This window comes from Haliotis rufescens, unplaced genomic scaffold (genome assembly GCF_023055435.1).
Source record: "Haliotis rufescens isolate VD_foot unplaced genomic scaffold, xgHalRufe1.0.p SCAF_7, whole genome shotgun sequence".
Classification (NCBI taxonomy): domain Eukaryota; kingdom Metazoa; phylum Mollusca; class Gastropoda; order Lepetellida; family Haliotidae; genus Haliotis; species Haliotis rufescens.
The window spans coordinates 47886024-47892395 of NW_025964361.1; the positions used below are offsets into that span (position 1 = coordinate 47886024).

Genomic DNA, 6372 nt, shown 5'->3' on the forward strand with positions numbered 1-6372 from the left:
ACATCAATTGAACGATTTCAGATATAATGTTTCATGTGAAAAAAGAAAATCTGTACAGTTTAACTATCTTTATCGCTAAGGAAGTAGAAGACTTCAGAGACACAATTAAGATCCAATAAAAACTAGAAAATGCGTACGGGCACGATTTGAGATTGTATAATCTGTAAAATGCCAACACGTCAAATCATCAGCAAGGAACATACTGACGTTGGAGCTAAACGCAGCATCCAAAACACGTGATGTCTCAATTTCTCAAGATAAAATATTTAAACATATGACTGTTCCTACTTATTTCGCTATATACATTTACGATGTGACAGTACAAACGACACGACCCGTTGGCAACGTTGATCCTCGCGTTGGATACTGTATTTATATTAAACATTGCATTTACATGCACAGATTACAAGAATATCGTTATGAGCGTTATATCACCAGTTCAATAAGCATTTCCCAGGACAGACTACATTCCATAATCACAGAAAGCATGAGCTCTTTGGGATCCAAAGCCTCCAAGGACCACCAGGCACAACACACATATCTAGTGATAATCTAGTTCTGTTTGAAGCTGATCCAGAAAGGTTCTTGCAACAATTTGTGACAACGGATGAAACCTGTGTTCACCAAGGCAAAGATTAACCATCAGCCGGAAAGGTTATGGCCTCCGTGTTCAGCGATGCCAAAGGTGTCATCATTGTGGACTATTTTCCAAACGGTCAGACGATAAACTAAACAGAGCATATTATGCCACACGTTTGAAGCACTTATGGGTTGAAATTAAGACTACGATAAGTGGGTAGCTGGCAAAATGTGTGCCCTCCCATCAGGACAATGCACAAGTGCACAAGTCAGTCACTGCCATGGCTATAATCCACAAGCCTGACTTTCAACTCCTTCGGCACCCACCTTATTCATAATCTTCTGATTTAGCTCCGCCATGCTTCCATTGCTCACATATGTAGGATATTCACACACACTGTTCCTGTGAAAAGGCTTGCTAATTTAGAGGGTATCATCAGTATCCAGTTTTGACCAATCAGAAAGAAACGTTCTTCAATGTCATGGTAGAATTTATCATATTATACAATAACCTCTGAGTGGTTTTATTTATTCTTCACTGAATCCACCTCATTAACAATCTGAACACAAATCATATTTTCTCTTTTATTTCAAAATATACTAAATGTCATCACAGCATGGTCTAAAAGGGAATGTAAGGACACTAGTGATATTCAGTCTCTTTCATCAAAGTTTGCATACTACTATTTGTTAACATTTCATTAAAATAACATATTTTGTAGAAAGTGATGATCTACAAAAATATCGCAGTATCAAACATCAAATCAATATTAAATATATTGAAGGATCAAATACTAAATATATTGAAGGAGTGTTCATAACAGTTCTTCGACATATGCATTATGCATAAGATGTCAATGAAGTTGTTACACCTCAGCTGCACACATGAAGATTAAAATAACTCAGATATAATAATGATATATAACTTTCATGGGGATTGCCACCCACAAGATACTTATTGCGGCCCAAAGCATGGTTATGAAATATTCCTATGTTGATATGCTGAAGTTATTAATATCCCTGAGAAGAAAGTCCAAAGATGAGCTGTATATTTTAATCAACCGGTTTCACGAATGTGAGTTCAGATATACCGTTATGCTGTTTTGACATCACAGTGCAGTCTAACATAGTATGACATCATAGTGCAATCTAACTTTGTGACATCACAATAAGACGCATAACATTGTGTGGAGGAGGCGTACGACACATACAGAAATAAGAATTGTAGTGGCAGTAAAATGTACAATAATCGCATAAAATTATTCAATTATTGGAGGCCATTTAATTTTGGTTTGAAAGTATTAATAAGATAACTTTCTTTTATCTTTCCCAGTGCCATAGAGTCAGTGTGAATGTAGAGGTGGCTGTGATACTCTACATTCACACTGACTCAATGGCAGCTGGTATCACAGCCACCTCTACATTCACACTGACTCCATGGCAGCTGGTATCACAGCCACCTCTAAATTCACACTGATCACATGGCAGCTGGTATCACAGCCACCTCTACATTCACACTGATCACATGGCAGCTGGCATCACAGCCACTGATACATTCACACTGACTCCATGGCAGCTGGTATCACAGCCACCGATACATTCACACTGATCACATGGCAGCTGGTATCACAGCCACCTCTACATTCACACTGATCACATGGCAGCTGGTATCACAGCCACTTATACATTCACACTGACTCCATGGCAGCTGGTATCACAGCCACCGATACATTCACACTGATCACATGGCAGCTGGTATCACAGCCACCTCTACATTCACACTGATCACATGGCAGCTGGCATCAGAGCCACTGATACATTCACACTGACTCCATGGCAGCTGGTATCACAGCAACCGATACATTCACACTGATCACATGGCAGCTGGTATCACAGCCACCTCTACATTCACACTGATCACATGGCAGCTGGCATCACAGCCACTGATACATTCACACTGACTCCATGGCAGCTGGTATCACAGCCACTGATACATTCACACTGATCACATGGTAGCTGGTATCATAGCCACCTCTACATTCACACTGACTCCATGGCAGCTGGTATCACAGCCACCTCTACATTCACACTGACTCCATGGCAGCTGGTATCACAGCCACCTCTACATTCACACTGATCACATGGCAGCTGGTATCACAGCCACCTCTACATTCACACTTACTCCATGGCAGCTGGTATCACAGCCACCTCTACATTCACACTGATCACATGGCAGCTGGTATCACAGCCACCTCTACATTCACACTGACTCCATGGCAGCTGGTATCACAGCCACCGATACATTCACACTGATCACATGGCAGCTGGTATCACAGCCACCTCTACATTCACACTTACTCCATGGTAGCTGGTATCATAGCCACCTCTACATTCGCACTGATCACATGGCAGCTGGTATCACAGCCACCGATACATTCACACTGACTCCATGGCAGCTGGTATCACAGCCACCTCTACATTCACACTGACTCCATGGCAGCTGGTATCACAGCCACCTCTACATTCACACTGACTCCATGGCAGCTGGTATCACAGCCACCGATACATTCACACTGACTCCATGGCAGCTGGCATCACAGCCACTGATACATTCACACTGACTCCATGGCAGCTGGTATCACAGCCACCTCTACATTCACATTGATCACATGGCAGCTGGTATCACAACCACCTCTACATTCACACTGACTCCATGGCAGCTGGTATCACAGCCACCTCTACATTCACACTGACTCCATGGCAGCTGGTATCACAGCCACCTCTACATTCACACTGACTCCATGGCAGCTGGTATCACAGCCACCGATACATTCACACTGACTCCATGGCAGCTGGCATCACAGCCACTGATACATTCACACTGACTCCATGGCAGCTGGTATCACAGCCACCTCTACATTCACATTGATCACATGGCAGCTGGTATCACAGCCACCTCTACATTCACACTGACTCCATGGCAGCTGGTATCACAGCCACCTCTACATTCACACTGACTCCATGGCAGCTGGTATCACAGCCACTGATACATTCACACTGACTCCATGGCAGCTGGTATCACAGCCACCGATACATTCACACTGACTCCATGGCAGCTGGCATCACAGCCACCTCTACATTCACACTGACTCCATGGCAGCTGGTATCACAGCCACCTCTACATTCACACTGACTCCATGGCAGCTGGTATCACAGCCACTTATACATTCACACTGACTCCATGGCAGCTGGTATCACAGCCACCTCTACATTCACACTGACTCCATGGCAGCTGGCATCACAGCCACCTCTACATTCACACTGACTCCATGGCAGCTGGTATCACAGCCACGTCTACATTCACACTGATCACATGGCAGCTGGTATCACAGCCACCTCTACATTCACACTGATCACATGGCAGCTGGTATCACAGCCACCTCTACATTCACACTGACTCCATGGCAGCTGGTATCACAGCCACCGATACATTCACACTGATCACATGGCAGCTGGTATCACAGCCACCTCTACATTCACACTTACTCCATGGTAGCTGGTATCATAGCCACCTCTACATTCGCACTGATCACATGGCAGCTGGTATCACAGCCACCGATACATTCACACTGACTCCATGGCAGCTGGTATCACAGCCACCTCTACATTCACACTGACTCCATGGCAGCTGGTATCACAGCCACCTCTACATTCACACTGACTCCATGGCAGCTGGTATCACAGCCACCGATACATTCACACTGACTCCATGGCAGCTGGCATCACAGCCACTGATACATTCACACTGACTCCATGGCAGCTGGTATCACAGCCACCTCTACATTCACATTGATCACATGGCAGCTGGTATCACAACCACCTCTACATTCACACTGACTCCATGGCAGCTGGTATCACAGCCACCTCTACATTCACACTGACTCCATGGCAGCTGGTATCACAGCCACCTCTACATTCACACTGACTCCATGGCAGCTGGTATCACAGCCACCGATACATTCACACTGACTCCATGGCAGCTGGCATCACAGCCACTGATACATTCACACTGACTCCATGGCAGCTGGTATCACAGCCACCTCTACATTCACATTGATCACATGGCAGCTGGTATCACAGCCACCTCTACATTCACACTGACTCCATGGCAGCTGGTATCACAGCCACCTCTACATTCACACTGACTCCATGGCAGCTGGTATCACAGCCACTGATACATTCACACTGACTCCATGGCAGCTGGTATCACAGCCACCGATACATTCACACTGACTCCATGGCAGCTGGCATCACAGCCACCTCTACATTCACACTGACTCCATGGCAGCTGGTATCACAGCCACCGATACATTCACACTGACTCCATGGCAGCTGGTATCACAGCCACCGATACGTTCACACTGACTCCATGGCAGCTGGTATCACAGCCACCGATACATTCACACTGACTCCATGGCAGCTGGCATCACAGCCACTGATACATTCACACTGACTCCATGGCAGCTGGTATCACAGCCACGTCTACATTCACACTGATCACATGGCAGCTGGTATCACAGCCACCTCTACATTCACACTGATCACATGGCAGCTGGTATCACAGCCACTTATACATTCACACTGACTCCATGGCAGCTGGTATCACAGCCACCGATACATTCACACTGATCACATGGCAGCTGGTATCACAGCCACCTCTACATTCACACTGATCACATGGCAGCTGGCATCAGAGCCACTGATACATTCACACTGACTCCATGGCAGCTGGTATCACAGCCACCGATACATTCACACTGATCACATGGCAGCTGGTATCACAGCCACCTCTACATTCACACTGATCACATGGCAGCTGGCATCACAGCCACTGATACATTCACACTGACTCCATGGCAGCTGGTATCACAGCCACCGATACATTCACACTGATCACATGGCAGCTGGTATCACAGCCACCTCTACATTCACACTGATCACATGGCAGCTGGTATCACAGCCACCTCTACATTCACACTTACTCCATGGTAGCTGGTATCATAGCCACCTCTACATTCGCACTGATCACATGGCAGCTGGTATCACAGCCACCTCTACATTCACACTGACTCCATGGCAGCTGGCATCACAGCCACTGATACATTCACACTGATCACATGGTAGCTGGTATCATAGCCACCTCTACATTCACACTGACTCCATGGCAGCTGGTATCACAGCCACCGATACATTCACACTGACTCCATGGCAGCTGGTATCACAGCCACCTCTACATTCACACTGATCACATGGCAGCTGGTATCACAGCCACCGATACATTCACACTGACTCCATGGCAGCTGGCATCACAGCCACCTCTACATTCACACTGACTCCATGGCAGCTGGTATCACAGCCACCTCTACATTCACACTGACTCCATGGCAGCTGGTATCACAGCCACTTATACATTCACACTGACTCCATGGCAGCTGGTATCACAGCCACCGATACATTCACACTGACTCCATGGCAGCTGGCATCACAGCCACCTCTACATTCACACTGATCACATGGCAGCTGGTATCACAGCCACGTCTACATTCACACTGATCACATGGCAGCTGGTATCACAGCCACCTCTACATTCACACTGATCACATGGCAGCTGGTATCACAGCCACCTCTACATTCACACTGACTCCATGGCAGCTGGTATCACAGCCACCGATACATTCACACTGATCACATGGCAGCTGGTATCACAGCCACCTCTACATTCACACTTACTCC

At 46.4% G+C, this 6372-nt stretch overlaps 1 long non-coding RNA gene across 3 annotated transcripts; it reads right to left on the minus strand.

Moving 5' to 3' along the window:
• Window positions 1-410: 410 nt before the first annotated feature.
• On the minus strand, window positions 411-5910 carry LOC125376136. Of its 3 annotated transcripts, none has more exons than XR_007219064.1 (3): window positions 5868-5910; window positions 3976-5603; window positions 411-2919 (listed from the first exon to the last, which is right to left on the minus strand). It is a non-coding gene; the product is annotated as an uncharacterized LOC125376136 (long non-coding RNA). The 3 variants fall into 3 exon arrangements; XR_007219065.1 differs by having other exon boundaries at window positions 5780-5884; XR_007219066.1 differs by lacking the exon at window positions 5868-5910 and adding an exon at window positions 5736-5759.
• Window positions 5911-6372: the final 462 nt, after the last annotated feature.